Source organism: Ailuropoda melanoleuca, chromosome 10 (genome assembly GCF_002007445.2).
Source record: "Ailuropoda melanoleuca isolate Jingjing chromosome 10, ASM200744v2, whole genome shotgun sequence".
Classification (NCBI taxonomy): domain Eukaryota; kingdom Metazoa; phylum Chordata; class Mammalia; order Carnivora; family Ursidae; genus Ailuropoda; species Ailuropoda melanoleuca.
In genome coordinates, this window is record NC_048227.1 from 3214830 (window position 1) to 3231108 (window position 16279).

General features: G+C 51.2%; 1 long non-coding RNA gene across 2 annotated transcripts; it reads right to left on the bottom strand.

The window, feature by feature from the left end:
• Nucleotides 1–5490: 5490 nt before the first annotated feature.
• LOC117804109 lies at nt 5491–9641 on the bottom strand. Of its 2 annotated transcripts, none has more exons than XR_004628311.1 (2): nt 9602–9641; nt 5491–6494 (listed from the first exon to the last, which is right to left on the bottom strand). It is a non-coding gene; the product is annotated as an uncharacterized LOC117804109 (long non-coding RNA). The 2 variants fall into 2 exon arrangements; XR_004628310.1 differs by lacking the exon at nt 9602–9641 and adding an exon at nt 7034–9594.
• Nucleotides 9642–16279: the final 6638 nt, after the last annotated feature.

A 16279-nucleotide genomic window follows, 5' to 3' on the forward strand; every position in this document is an offset into this window, starting at 1 on the left:
TCCAAACCTCTGATTCCCTAGTGTTACTGTCCCCCTCCAGTCTCAGGAAGCTTGTGTTTTCCGAAAGTGACCACAGCCGTATCTCGCATCCCACCTGCTCTTTTGAAAATATTAACTTGACACTCCTTCTGTGGAGTGACAGGACCTGCGTCCCCTCCCCTTGAATCCAGGCAGCTTTGGAAGACTAGACTTCATTCACTCATTCATTTATTTTATATGTATGTATTCAGCATGACCTCTGTGCCCAGCACCCTCGCTCAGACTTCAAAGACTTAAGACTCCACATTTGCATTTCAGGAAAGAAACTGCTCCCTCAAGGGCTGCTCCTTGGTTGGTTTACTTGGAGGAAGACGACCATGAGGAGCCAAGGTGGTGTCTCTGCAAGGTACCAGGCAGACCCAGTACTGAATCCGCACCCCGTCCCAACCCTGTTCCCTGGGAAGCTGTGCTGCGTGCGGAGCAGGGAGGAAATGTCCCACGTTAGACTCCCTCTCTGGTTGTAGAGGATCCAACGTCACTCTTGAAACCTTACATGTAGCCCGGAGCAATCAGCGTGACCACCCGTCCCCTCCCTTGTTTGTTTGTGCGTTCTGTAGTTAATGCACGCCAGTCCCCTCGCTTTGTAACATCGGCTTCCTCTTAAATCATATCCCAATACCGTAAAGCGTCAGGCTGACAGGGAGCTTGGGAAATGCACCACTTTGATTAATTGTGTTTCTGGTTGACAGAGTCGAGCTGAAGCCATTCTGCCCTGATTCTGGGTGTTGTAAAGCTTTCTACTCTCCAGACTTGGTAAGTGTCAGCTAATAAACCTAATCGGATCCCACTTTGATGACAAGCCTTTTTGGACACCGGGGAGCCTCTGTTTCCATGTGAGGTAGGACTTCCTTGGCTCTGGGTTCCAACCAACCGCAGACGGGATTTGCGTACTGAGGTTGCAGGAGTCACGAGTGTAGGCTCCAGAACAGACCACAGCCAGGAACTGGAGCCCTTGAAGGAACCCAGGCATTAGTCTGCCTTCCTGGCATGCCTGGCCCCCCAGGAGAAGATGTCCTCTGCCGGAGGCACACGGGGCTTCTCTCCCTGAGGTCCAGACAGCCATGCTCAACTCCAGCCGACCTGGAGTCTCTGGTTGGACCGACTGTGGTCAGAACGCCCCCCCGCCCGGGCAAAGGCCTGAGCCCGTGGCAGCTGCTGAGCAGGCATGGCGGCTCCCACTGGGACCATCAGTTGGACGTTGGAGGCACAGGCTGGGGAGAAAGGGCAGTTTCCAAAACTGGAAACCTGAGTAGATAAGATCGCAGGTGTCCACTGCACTTCCAAGATCTGTGGTTGATGTATAGCCCCGGACCTGGAAGCACAGTTCTAACTAAGCCCCCGATGGCATGTGTTTTCTGTGTCCGGTGTAAACGGCGATCACAGTGGGCTCTCTCGGTCTGGGTTCTCCCAGAGGCAGGACTGAGATGTCGATTTGAGTACAAGGGGTTTATCCGGGGCGTGTGTGGTGCGGTGTCTACGATCACTTTGACACGTTCAAGTTTTGTCTGGAGACGGAATGCAACCACCGACAAAGAAATCACGTATTTTATGCGAATAGGAGAGACAACATGGTGTCCGTCAGCATGTGCAAACCCCAATAATCTATTTTCAAGTTTTAGGGAAGTACATTACTGACTGTTACCTTCTTTGAAAAATACAAAACTTGTAGATTAGAGGCAATACTGGAATTCGTTTTCCATGGCGGGGTGTGTGTGTGTGTTGTTTTTACCTAAAGCTTAGAGTTTCAGAGACTTTGGATGCATCGTGTGCAACAGCGCCCCCTAGTGGTCGGTATGTTGTATCCTGTGTGTTGGCGTGTTGGGGGCTACACTGCATATCCCCCAGGGAAGGAGTCTCTTTCATGTGTAGATTCTGTTCCTCTCCTCTTGCCTGCACTTTTTTCTCCCAACACCTCATTTATCAACCCCAGGCTAGCTGCTGTAACGAACCAACCCCAGATGTGCTGGGGCTTAAAGCAGAAAGAATGTGCTTCTCGTTTGTGGACCAGACCGAGGCCAGGGTGTCCCCGATGGGTTGGGGGCTCTGCTTTACCCAGGCATTACAGGAGTCTCCCCGGGAGCTTCACTGCTGTGGATGGGTCTGGGTCTCCCTGGCAGACCTCCCCCGCTCTCCACACGGAAGATCGTGGGGGAGGGGGCACGGGGCGGGCAGGCATGCTGTGCCTCTGAGGACACTAGGGACACTCTGGTGGTGGGCAAACAGGGCTGACAAAGAAAGAAGAAAGCACACATTGGCAGTGGCTTTCGGCCCAAGCTACCTATCCGAGAAGCCACCCTCCTTCTGCAAGGGAGCAAATTCCCCTTCCAACGGTGCTATGCGCTCTGAGAGGAAGCCTCCTTTCCCTGGAAATATGAGGCATGGAGCCCCCACCCAGCATCGGAGGCTCTCCACAGCCTGATTTGGGCTCTCCCCTTCTCCCCAAGTGCCTTATGCTCCAGCCACCCCAGGTGAGCCCCAATACTGCCTGCGCTTCCCAGCCTCAGGGCCTTGGCTCGTGCTATTCCTCCACCATAGATGCCTGTCCCTTCTTTGTCTAATGGGGAAAATCTTATGCATCCTTTAAGACCTAGAGCAAACGTTACCTCATTTCCAGAAGATTCCCTTACACCCACCTCCCCAGCAGCATTGACGTTTCCCCCATCGGTGCCCCTCCAGTACTTTGTCACCTGTATGGGTATCCATTTCTGCCTACACTTTGGGCCCCGAGGGCTGGGTCCATACATAACACAAGGCATGTATTCAATACATTATTTTTTAATGAGGAAATAAACGGATGAACACGTCCAACCCGTTTTGACTCCTGCCCATGGAAGGACTCCACACGCGCCACCGCCCCCTGCCGGTCCCCAGCACCCTCCCTGCAAAGGTGAAGAATGCTCCATGAGTGGTGGAATTGACAGGAATCAGGCAACGTCTCTTTATTTCCTTCTCAGGGGGAAATTTCTCGTTCCCCTGGATGGCTACTCCTACATAATGCAAAATAATCACCTCTCCGTGGCCTAAAAAGAGCTTTTCTTGGATCTAGCTGGCAGATGTCTCAGGAGGAAGTCTCCAGTGCAGCTGAGCGTGCAGAGCCAGGGAGGCAGGGAGTCCGGCACCCCCTCCACTTGCTCGCACGGAGCCCGGTGAGCCCTGAAATGTCAGAGGGATGGCAGACAAGTGCCGGCTCCGGCCCCGACTCCAGAGGAGAAGCCGCAACACCCTCCCATCCGCCTCCTGCCCGCTTTCCCACCCACTGCAATCACACTGCTGTGTTCGCCCAGCACAGCATAATTTTGCCAAAAGCTTGCATGCCTGTTTCTCGTGGGATCCTTACCACACCCCTGCAAGGGCCTAACACGGGCCTGGTTACCCCCCACGCTCTCCAGCAGAGCCCTGGCAGCAAGGGCAAGACGGAGCTCACTGGAGCAGGAGTGCCGGCGGGGGCTGCCTCTGCGCGGCTGGAATCAGAGATGAGCTGCGGTCCCCGAGCCAGACGACCACTCGGAAAAGCCACGCGTGGATCAAGGCTGCTGACATCTGTCAATGTGAGAAAGGCCTCTCCAGGAGAGGGGGCAGCCCGCGTCGTCCTGCCGATGAGAATGTAAATTGGCTCATCTTTCTAAAGAGCAGTGGGCTCCAATGCCTGCCGGATTTGGAAACTCTGAGGCTCGACATTGGGTGGAGCAAATCAATGAGTCAGGACCCACGCTTCTAATTCCCGTTCTGCCACAGGCCAGCCGTGTGACTCCGTGCAAAGCATCAGGTCACTCTGGGAGGCCCTGTAAGAAGAAGATAAGGGTAGGCCTCCCGTGGTTTTCAACCCATAGGCTCTCAAAGGTCATAACATCCAAAATCAAAAAGAGCCACACTTCCCAGAGTGCAACAGTACCGTACCAGCACATTTGTAATTATTACAAAGCTCTGGCTGCCACCCCGTGCCACCAGCAAAGAGGTCCTGCTTCTGAATCAGTATCTGAGCGGAAGAGCGGAGGCATCTGGAGCGGGAGCCCGGCAGTCAGCAAGGTCTGGGTTCACACCCACCCTCCCACCACCACTGAGTGTGACCCTGGGCCCCAGGCTTCAGTTTGCTGATCGGTAAAACGAGTCTACACAACAGCGGGGCTTCTGATAGTGTGCACAGCAGGGCAGACAGCATCGAGCGGAGGGCTAACCGAGGTGACGCAGTGCCCGCACAGAGTAAGTGCCCAAGAAACACACGTAAGAGTCCAATCACTCATATTTCACAGAAATGATGAAGACCGTTACTTCACAGTTAGTTGACTCAGCCACAGATGCCAATATATAGATAGGTAGGTAGACAGATATAGATTGATACTGAAAAATTATTGAGTTAATAAAGAGACTAGCTTAGAACAATGTCACAGAAGGACATGACATGTTGAATTCTGTCTCAGCCCCACAACAGGTTAAGCGGCTGCTCCCCCCAGCCCTGATCCCTGAGACACCAGGTTCCCTCCGAGCAAGTTCCAGATGCAAACCCCTCCCCCTCCCCTGCTCGCCCAGCCTTTCTGCCATATTCTCCCACCTTCACCATTACTTGGCCACCAGTGTGTGAGGTGCCAACCCCTTTGGGCAGAGCCTGCCAGTAAACTGCAGCCTTTCGACCCCATAGTTCCATAGAAACCCTGTCCGATGGGATTTTCACTCCCGCACAAAGAAGATGGGAGTTACTTTATCTCACAATCTGATGAGCAACTTGGGGTGGGTTTTTTTTTTCCTTGTCAGTGTCAAGACTAGTGATCACGAATTTATATGCCTGTAGCAGCAGTTACCATAAATAAGTGAAGACTCGGGGAAGGAATCTGGCACGAGCATGAGCGTGATATTTCCATTTTGCTACAGCCATTGACAGAGGCCCTGGGCTTGGGGGACAATATGGTGTGGCGAAAATTGAGGCTAATTGGAGATACATGCAGAACAGCCCCTGTGTTATAATTTGGGAGTGAGGGCCCAATTTCTCTACTTTCTCCATTTCCCGGATTTTTAGACAAAATCTGCCAAATTTTAAAATACCAGCTCGATTTTGTTTCCTGTGTGGGTCAAATAACACTGCAAGCCAGATTCAGCCTCTGGGCCATCATTTTGTGAGCTTTCATTGGGCCACCTCTACCCCATCCTCACCATCACCTCCAGTGTGTGTGGACAAGAGTGAAGAGTGTCAGGGTCACCATGTCTGGTTGTCCAGGGTGTGCACTGCCCAAGGGTACCACACCTAACGGGCTGTGGTTCCAGCTCTGGTATTCAAGGTCTGTGCTATGAATTTCAACAGTTTTCCAGCAGAGGGCAGTCACACGTCATGCTCTAACAAAATCAGCTTTTACCACAAACATTTTCATCAGATACAAGTGTCTTAAGGCAGGGGTGTCCTTTTTTTAATTCCCACAAAGATGTTGTAAGAATCAGTCGCAGTCCTGAGGGTGGAGAATATTTTTTTAAAGTTTTTATTTATTTATTTATTTATTTATTTAAGAGGGAGGGAGAGCGAAAGGGCACGAGCCAAGGGGGAGATAGAGAAGCAGACTCCTCGCTGAGCAGGGGGCCTGATGCAGGGCTTGATTCCAGGACCCTGAGATCATGACGTGAGCTAAAGGCAGACACTTCATGGACTGAGCCACCCAGGCGCCCCCTGAGGGTGGAGAGTAATCAAGTGTATGATCCCATCCATTCTAACTGGATTGCAAAATGGAGATTCCAAATACCAAGTGCTGGTGAGGTTCTGGAGGAAGCAGAACTGCTGCACGGCTCTGAGGATGTAAATGAGTATACCCCCACTTTGCAAACTGGCAGCGCCTGATCAAGCTGAACGTGCAAATTCCCGTGAGCCAGCAATTCCGCCAGATGTATGCCCAACAGCACACATACATACGTGCACCCAGAAACACGTTCTAGAACGTCCACAGGCACGCCGTTTCTAAGAGCCCAGACCGGAAAGAGCTGTGATGCCCATCGACAACCAGAAGGATCAATAAGTGGCAGCGTAGTAGACAGCCATGTAAAGAGCAAACCACTATGACATACCAAATACAGACAATCTCATAAAGCTTATGTTGAAAAAACTAATCCAGCCACGGAAGAGCACATCCCATGAGACTCCACCTGTACAAGCCATAAACGGCAAGCAAAGCTCACCTCTGGCGTCCAATGTCCGGACAGTGCTTTCCCAGGGCAGGCCGGGGGTGGGGGCACACAGGGAATCTCCTGCGGTGCTGGGAAGTTCTGCTTCTTGAGCTGGGTGGTGGTCACATGGACAGGTTCACTCTGGGGAAATCCACCCATCCATTCACACTCATGCTTTTTGCACTTTTCCATAAGTATGCGTTAGCCCAGTAAACAGTGTCACAGTTTGATGTGCATTGGGCAGGGAAGGCTTTGGAGGAGAGAGGGAGGAAAAACCAGCAGACCACTGGAAAGCATTGCTGGCGTCTTGTTTCCTGGAGGAAACAAAAATGTTACAAGGTAACGCACACATTTAACAACTTATCACACCCCTGGAGCCTGATGAAGGTGATTTGTGATTTGTGAGCAAGATGGAAAGCCACCCATCCCCCCAGTTCCAAAACGGAGATGCTCAGGCAGGAAAAGCCAGGAGGGCAAGTCTAGACCCAGAATCCCCCCCATGTCCCAGTAGGATGACCGTGTGTACTATCTGAACTCCCCCAAAGTCTCGTAGTTCTTCTCAGCCTCCCGTGGCTTTGGGGTGCTTTGCTTCTGATGGCCTGCACCTGCAGATATGGAGGGGTGCCTGGAGGGTGCACCCCCAGGTGAGCCCTTGGTCAGTGACACATAGGTACTTGAATATGAGAGCCCAGCAACTTGGCGGGAGCCTGGACAAACCCTCTGGGGGACTTTGCCAAAAACGCTGACCCCACTTGGCTTCTTGGTCTCCTCCCCCCTTGACCTGGGACCGCGACCCTAAAGGATGACTTGCACACCCGTCTCTATCTCAGGGTTTGCTCCTGGGGAGCCTTACCTAGAAGAGAAGGGAAAATGGATTCTAGCATCTCGGAGATTTCAAAATCTGAGACGGACTCCTGCCTCCCACACACATGCCTGAATATCAGGTTTCCGCAAAGGCCAGCCAGTGGCTTGCAACCAGCTTGCAAGCAGCTGTCATCATTTCCAGGACTTGCTATTACTCAAGTTGTAATGTTTTCTTTGGGTACACAGACATGCTCCCACGGGCGGTGCACCAGGGCTCATTCTGACATCCCTGGCTTGGAACCCGGAACACGCTTTCCCGTAAAAGTCACAGCAACAGCGAACATCGGGTAGCGCGCCATAACTGACAAAGGCTGCTCCCCACAGACCTTCTTAACCCATGTGTTGCCTAGCTGTAATGATTAAAGTGCTCATCTGAAAAAATAAACGAAGTGCAACGCTGAGTTCTCGCGGTCTTCCTCCAGTTTGGGGGGAAAAGAAATTGTTCCTCTCCTCGAACTTTTGCAGTCCTGCGGGCAAGTGTACGCGCTCTGTCATCGGAATAGACCCGGGATCCACCATGTACCAGCTGCTCATCTTCGGACAAGCCACGGGCCCCTCCTGCCCTCCGAGTGTCCCCATCTGTCCACAGGAACGCCAACCTCTCAGGATTACAGTGAGCATTACTCAGAGATAATATTAAGTGGGATACCGGCCTATGACAAGGTGTTCCACATTATTAACCATCCAAGAAATACAAAGAAAAAATACAGCTCCATCACAGGTTGGGCAAAAGTCAAGTCTCTCCCATTCCGTGGGAGCACAGTGGGTACCCCAACTTCAGAAATGTGCCCGGGAGCTTCTGCCAAAGCCATCTACACGCACCCCACATCTGGGCAATCTCACCCATTCCCAAGAGAAATCAGGGCCCGGATGCACCCAACGGCAAGTTCAAGAATGTCCGCCACAGCCTTATTTTGACCGGCAAAAGCTGGACACAACCCCCATGTCCCTCAATGGGTCATAGCGTGTAGAATATTCTGGTGATGAAATCTGATACAGCAACAAGAAGGAGCCACCCACCTCCCCCAACAACATGCCTGAGTCCCACAGACGCTGCCGAGCAAGGAAGCCCAATCAAGTTCGAGAACGGGCAAAACTGTCGCCGTTCGGGCCACTACAACAAAGTTCTGCAGACTGGGTGGCTTGTGCAACAGAAACTTATTCCCTGCAGCGCTGACAGCTGCAAGTCCCGGATCAGGGTGCCAGCATGGTCAGGTTCTGGCAGGGACCCTCTTCGGGGCTGCAGACCCCTTTGCCTACAATGATCCAGCAATTCCTCTCCCAGGTAAATAGCCAGAAGAGCAGAGAACAGGCATTCAAACCAAGACTTGTGCATGAATGTTCGTTAGCAGCGTGAGTCACGAGAGCCGGAAGGTGGAAACAGCCCAGTGTCCATCAGTGGATGAACGGGTAAGCAAAATGAAGTCTATCCGGAGAGTAAAACAGTATTCCTCCATAAAAGGAACACAGTACTTACTGCTACATGCCAGAATGTGGTTGAACTTCAAAATGTGAGTGGAAGAAGCCAAACGCAAAAGGACATGGATGGTAGAATTCCATTTAAATGAAATACTTGGGATCACAAAGCCATGGGAAAGAAAGCAGATGAGTGATTTGCAGGGGCTGAGGGGAAATGGAGTGGGGAGTGGGTACAGGGTTTCAGTTGAGGGACAACGTTCTGGAAGTAGATCATGGGGATGGTTGCCCAATTTGCGAATTACTTAGTGCCACTGAACTGTGTGCTTTAAAATGGTTCAAATGATAGATCTCATGTTCTGTGCATTTTACTGCACACACACACACACACACACACAGCCAAAGCTAAACACAGAGCTGCCATATGACTCAGCAATTCCCCTCCTAAGTGTAGAGCCAGACGAAGTGAAAACATATGTCCGCACGGAAACCTGTCCATGAGTGTTCGCAGCAGCGTGATTCCTAACAGCCAATGGGTAGAAACAATCCAGATGTCCCTCAAACCGTGAGCTTCCTGGGGCTGCCGAAACGAATCACCTCACACGGTGACTTGGAACCGTGCAAATGCACCGTCTCACAGCTCTGGAGACCAGATGTCTGAAATCGAGGCGTCGGCAGGGCCATGCTCCTCCGGGAGCTGGAGGGGACTCCTTCCTTGCCCCTTCCAGTCTCGGTGGCGGCCCACCGTGCTCGGCGTTTCTTGGCATGTGGCTGTGTCACTTCACTTTCTGCCTCTGCTGTCACAGGGCCCTCTTCTCTCTGCGTATCTTATCAGGACCCCAGTCATAAGGGCTCACTCTCAGTATGGCTTTATTCAACTGGTTACGTCTGTAACCATCCCACTTCCAAATAAGGTCACATTCTGAGGTACGAAGGGTTAGGATTTCAACATCTCCTTCTGGGAGGACCCAGTTCAGCTCATAACAATGGATACATGCAACGTGGCCTGTCCATACAAGGGAATACTATTCAGTCAGAAAGGCGAATAAAACACCAACACTTGCTATGACGCGCAACGCCCGAAAACATGATGCTGAGGTAAAAGAAGCCGGACACACAAGGTCCCATTTACGTGACATACCTAGAACAGGCGAATCCAGACAGAGTAGATTCGGAGGCTGGAGGGAAAGAGAGAGTGAGGAGGGCCTGCTAGTGGGTCTGGAGTTTATTTTTGGAGTGACGGAAGTGCTCAGGAATTTAGTAGTGAGAACGGTGGTAAAATATTGTGAATGCATTTGGGGCGCCTGGGTGGCTCAGTCGTTAAGCGTCTGCCTTCGGCTCAGGGCGTGATCCCGGCGTTCTGGGATCGAGTCCCACATCGGGCTCCTCCGCTGGGAGCCTGCTTCTTCCTCTCCCACTCCCCTGCTGTGTTCCCTCTCTCGCTGACTGTCTCTCTGTCACATAAATAAATAAAATCTTTAAAAAAAAATATTGTGAATACACAAAACTAGTGGGTTGTGCACTTTAAAAGGGTGAATTTATGGGTATGTCAATTATACCTCAACAGGAACAAAAAAAAAAGACCCTGTTAAGGGGATAAAAAACAAGTTACACACTAGGAGAGAATATCTGCAAACCACTTATTTAGCAAAGGACTTGTATTTAGAATCTATTTTTTTAAAAAAAAAGAACGCTTAAAAATCCATTGGAAAAAAAATCTAATTGGAAAATGGGCAAAAGAAACAAAAAGACATTTCACTGAAAAAGATAAACAGATGGCAAATAAGCACACGAGGAGAGTTCAACAGTATTAGCCACTGGAGAAATGCAAATTAAAACCACCATGAAATGTCACTACACACCTACCAGGTTGGCTAAAATAAGGCACAGGGACAGCTCCCAGCGCTGGTGAGGATGTGGAGACACCGAAGGTGCACACGCTGCCAGCAGAAACGAAAAACGGGCCAGCCACTCTGGAAAACGCTCTCTCACGAAACTAAGTCTGCACTTAACTATACAACCCAGAAATTACACTCTTGGGCATCCGCCCGGCAATGAAAACTTAGGTGCACCCAAAAACCTGTGCAGGACTGTTCGCAGCAGCTTTATCCGTAATCGCCCCAGACTGGACACAGACCCGGTCCCCTTCCACAAAACGGTTACCGCCACCACTGGAAATGCTACTTAGCAATAAAAGGGAGCAAACCTTGATACACATAATAACTTCTATGAATCTCAAAGGAATTATGCTGAGTGGGGGGGAAAAGCCAATCTTCAAAGGTTATGTGCGCTAGGATTCCTGTTATAGAACATTCTTTAAATGATGAAATGATAGAGAAAACAGATGAGTGGTTTCCTGGGGGCAAGAATGGAGGTGGGTGGTCTTCCAGCATAAAGGGGCAGCATAAGGGGGATCTTCGTGTTGGTGGCGCGGTTCTGTACCTTGACTGTGGCGATGGTTACCCAGAGCTACACGTGAGATAAAATTACACAAAACTGCACACACACCCCATCGAAGCGGTGAAATTGAGTTCCGCAGCTTTGCACAAATGTCAGTTTCCTGGGTAGGCTACTGGGCTATCATTACCCACGTTAGCCATTGAGAAAAACTGATACAGTACATAGGATCTCCTGGATATATATATATATTTTTTTGCAACTTCTTGAGAACCTACAATTTGTTCAAAATAAAAAGCGTTTTAAAAATAGATCATTTATTTACACATCGGACAGCCAGTACTGCCTGGGCACTAACGGGTCGGAACAGAGCCGGGCGTGCACACGCCGTGTGGCCGGCCCCATTATGGCGGCCCATCAGCCACGCACAGATCCCAGAGTGAAACCAAACGAGGCAGCAAATGTGTCATGGAAGGCTGCATCCCTTTAAGATTCTGTTTATTTTTCAGAAAGCTAGAAAACCAGGAGTTGGTAGACTATTTATTGTTATGAATACATTATCAATGACGTTTATCTCTGGGTAGTGGGATTACAGGTGATTTTGCTCTATTTTTTTCTTTCCTGTATTTTCCCTTTTTCCCCCACAGTAAATCTGAGTGCATTGTTTTTATAAGAAGAAAAAAAAATAAGTGTCAGTCTTCTTTGGTTGAAAGTCACAGAAAGTAATTCAAATGAATCTAAGCAAAAACGAGTCCTGGGAAGGATGTTGGGGCTGAGGTAAAGAGTTAGACTTCCCCCCCGCCAACATTCCACTCACTCTTTCTTCCTAACAGAAGCCTGGTTTTAGTCAGGGTGGGAACATGTCCACTTAAACTGCCCCTCCCAGCTTCCCTAAAAATTCGGGCTGGCTGTGTAATATTGTTACGCCAGAGCAGATATAAATGGAAATCCACTGGGTTCAAATCCTGGGAAAGATTTTTTTTTTTTAAGTGGCTGACTGCTGGCAATGCCCTTTTGTCCCTCCTCCCTCTTCATTTCTCCCGTATGGAATATCAACATGATGGCTGGTGCTGCAGCAGCAGTCTTGACATTGTGTGACCTTGAGGATGGAAGCCACACGCTGAGGCTGGTTGGAAGAGAAAGACAGGAAGAGTCTGGGACAGTAGTGACTCCGTGGAGACACACGCTAGACCAGCTGCCTATCGGATATTTAAGCCACTCTTTTTCCATGGCCTGCAAATTCCTCCCTGAGCAATTCTGGGCTCACAGGACCCACCAGAAGCTGGAGAACCAGGCTTGAAAACAGGTCAGAATGAAAGCAACTCAAGAGTTAAGAAGCAAGAACCACACCCACAAGGCTATGGGTGACCTCTTCGCCTGCATGTGACAATCCTCCTTCTCTAGGGAGCGGCTGGGTTCGTAAACAGTCACCTGTGTCTGAAAGCAAACCACATCCTTTCCTGGAAGCCAAGCTACAGGCTGGGAAAAGGAGAAAAACACGCAAGTCTGTACAGTTGGCCTTCCAAAAGTCCCTCCTCGGGGATTCTACTTGCTTATTGTTACAGTGTTTCCAGGGAGAAACTCACCTTCTCAGGGTCTCAAATAAAGCCTAAGTTATGAGTAGATGTGCCCGCCGGTCTCCATCACGAGAGACTTCCCCACGTGCTCAACAGTAAGCTGTGAGCAGCTGCCTGCACCCACACCCCCACCAGATAAGCGTTGCCCCCTCAGACGCCCAGGAAAAGTGATGAGACCTGCCTCCAGCTGAGAGCTGGAAAATGGTGTCCCGTGGCATTCCCTAAGGCAGAAGAGGAGTATAGCAAAGCCGTTAGGAGCTCTAGAAATTCTAGAAATTCCATCTCATTGTAATTATCAAAAACCTAAGCGTCCCCTAACCCCACAGGGGGCGGGCCCTCATTTGGCCATCCTAAGATGAAAGGCCCATCAGAAGGGGCACGAAAAAGAGCCCCATTCATTTTGTAGCCTCTTTGTTCTTTTGCCCTGGGCTGGGTTTCCAGAGGAAGAAGCATCAGCTGGGGCTGGCTTGGGTCGTGTGACCCCCTGTGGCTCCGGGAGGGTGGGTGACTGACTATAAACCCCCTCACCCCCCCACCCCCGCCACTGAACTGTCTCCAGTGGGAAGAGACAGGTGATTTCTCAAGCAAAATGGGAGGGAATGGGTACTTGGGAAATACACCTTTTCTTAACTTTTAAATAGATAATAAGTAGATGTTCAAAAGACAAATTAATCTGAAACTGTCACTTAAAATGTTTTAAAAGAGGGGCGCCTGGGTGGCACAGCGGTTAAGCGTCTGCCTTCGGCTCAGGGCGTGATCCCGGCGTTATGGGATCGGAGCCCCACATCAGGCTCCTCTGCTATGAGCCTGCTTCTTCCTCTCCCACTCCCCCTGCTTGTGTTCCCTCTCTCGCTGGCTGTCTCTATCTCTGNGTGTTCCCTCTCTCGCTGGCTGTCTCTGTCTCTGTCAAGTAAATAAATAAGATCTTTAAAAATAAATAAATAAAATAAAAAAAAATAAAATGTTTTAAAAGAGAAAACCAAAGTTCCAGGGAGGTGAGGTGATACTCAGATGGCGTGTCTGTGCTTTACGAGTTCAAGTTTCTCTGCCCAGAAGAATCCTGTGCTGCCATCAGCCTGAACAAAGCTGTGAGTCTCTCGGTCACACGAAGATGAGTGAAGGCATCCCTGACGTGGACAAGTCCTCAGTCCAGAGAGGGAGCAAGAGATAGAAGCGACAAACCATAACGTGATGGGTAAGACCTGTTAAAGGTACCTGGCAGAAGCGCCACGGGAGAACAGAGGAACGGGCGTGTTCATTTTGACCCTCGAGATCAGAGAAGGCTTCCTGGTGGAGGTGACCCTTGAGTAGAAGATGAGGATGAAGACCGAGACTTGGACCAAAGGATGGGGAGTTTTGAATGTCATGCTGCATTTTCCTGTGGCAAATGGAGTGTCTCTGAAGGTTTTTGAGCGGAGGGATAGAATACGATCTTATCTCAGCAGGAGGGTAGAGATTAGATTGCCCCAGCAGGAGAGGTTAAAGGTCAGGAGACCAGCAAGAATGTGGCTGCAGTCATTGGGATGGGCCATGATAAGGGTCTGTTTCAGAGGCCAGGGAAGCTGTGGTAATGATGAGAAACCGCATTCCAGGGAGCAAGACTGGGCAAGTCCTGATGAATAATTGGACATCCTGGGGGGTCAAGTGGAAGATAATGCAAGATTTCTGTCTTGGGTGATCTGGTGAATAGCGATGCCATTAACCAATCTAGGGAACTTGGGAGCAGTGTGAAGGGGAAGATGGTGAGGCTGACTGGGGTCAGGTAGGGTTTGAGGTGTTAGAGACACCCCGGCGGAACTGTTCTACAGGTAGCTGGAAATCCGAGTGGAAAACTCGGAAAAAACGTTGGTAGTCATTACCTTGAGCACCGAAGTATGGACTGCCTTTTGTTTATTTTTAGGATCCTTAGTAGGCATGTGTGACTCTTACAGTCAGTCACAAAAAGAATATGCTGTGTTTTCAAGAGTGCTAACGCGGGAGCCAGGTGGGGATCCGGGACGCCGGGAGAATCAGACGGAAGGGCAGAATTGGAGTCAGTTCAATTCAGGGCCGGTTGACACAGTTACTGAGCATGTCCTCTCTGCCAGGCTCTGGGGGTGCCGTGGCACACAGGACAATGACCATGACAGATGTAGCCCCCATCCTCAGACGGCCCTGAGGAGCGGGAAGGTGCCAGGAGAGGAGAGATGAACATCTGTCCCTCTTTGCAAAAACAACTAAAGGCAGATTCTAGAAGCTGCAGAACTCAACGTCTGGTTGGGCAAAAATGCTAAAGTCTTGTAAACCCTAGGACAAGAAGGGGCAAGCAGATGGTCCTTGGGGGGCCGCCTCGATCCACAGGGACCACTCACACCGGAGGATGCTCATCTCCCTTCCTGGGAGGAGGGACGGAAGAGGCCACATGTCTGGGGCTCAGCAGACAGGTGACAGAGGTCCTCAGGAGTCTCCTGTGGGCAGGGTGGACAAACACGAGCCGAGGTGAGTCAAGTGAGACAGATTCAGAAGAGGCCGAAGGACCAAATGCAAAGTTTTGATTAATGGGCCGATGTCAGGCTAGAGAAAGGTCTTGAGACCCACAGTTCCCCTGGCTCTGTCCTGTTTATCACTGTTTTTACAAAACTAGGCAAATAAATATCAGCTTGCGGCAACGAAGAACTTAAGCAATCTGAAAAAAAGCAACGGGAGACCCTTCGTGGTGGGAACAGCCCCACGACTGCCCTCCATGAACGTGAAGTCCTGATGAAGGGCGTAGCGGTGTCCTTTCCAAATCGAGCATCCTTCCCGTCTGTAAGCAGCCTCTGGACATGACGCCCAGGACCGCCTGCCCCACCCACCCTCTCAGCAAACTCAACAGGCCCTTGAGTGCGTCTCCCCTGCTCTGAAGGCGGCTGGGCTTTGTGGGAGGCACGTTCTGGCAGCCACCGCAGCCGCCGCTGTCCAAATGCGCATGTGGGGGACACAGCACTCGCTCCTGCCCTCGCTCAGCCTCGGGCTCTGCGGCTGCCACAGGCAGACATCACCTCCCTCCCTGTTTTGAAGGTTCAGTGAGGACCGCTGTGCCCTTCAAGGGCCCGGATCCACTATCAATTTGTGCCAAGTCCTGTGTGAGAGGCCGGGTATCCCACAGAGGGGCCGCACACGGACAATTAGAAGGGGCAACTGATGACAGAGAAAGCGACAGACCTGGGGAAGAGGGGCAGGTGGGGGGGATCCGAACACACCTCTCTGAGCTTAAGAAACAATCATCTGTGCAGAGCCTTTCGAGCCCGGCACACAGTAGGTATCTAACAAGCGATGGTCCCCTCCCCGCACCAGCTGGGCTCTGCGGGGTGTACGATTCCACTCCCGCTGCTGTCACCAAGCATCGCAGACCCAGGACTCCGACCACAGAGGCCCGTTCCCTGCACAATTCGGGCGGCTGGAGCCCGAGGTCCAATCCGGCAGAGACTGTTTCTGGGGAGACCTCTCGCCCCGGCCTGCCGACGGCCACCTCCTCGCCGTGGACCTCACGTGACAGAGAGACGCTCTCTAACAAGGACACTCGTCAACCGGGATCAGGGCCCACCGTCCTCCGAGGCCCCATGTCCAGATGCAGCCACACTGAGGGGCCAGCTTCAACGGACGGATTTCAGAGAGACACAGCATCCCCCCCGCCCGTCACCAGTGGGCAGCTGCACCTCACAAATGCCCGAGCAAGTCCCAGGGCACGTGAGCAAGGGGCCGCTCCCTCGTCTTTGCAGCTGGGGAATCTGGTGGTGTGTTAAGGCTTCCCCTCAACGTTTCCCCAAAGGCCAATGGCAACCAGATCCTCATGCCTTAGACCCTGCCCGTTCACCCCGCCGGCC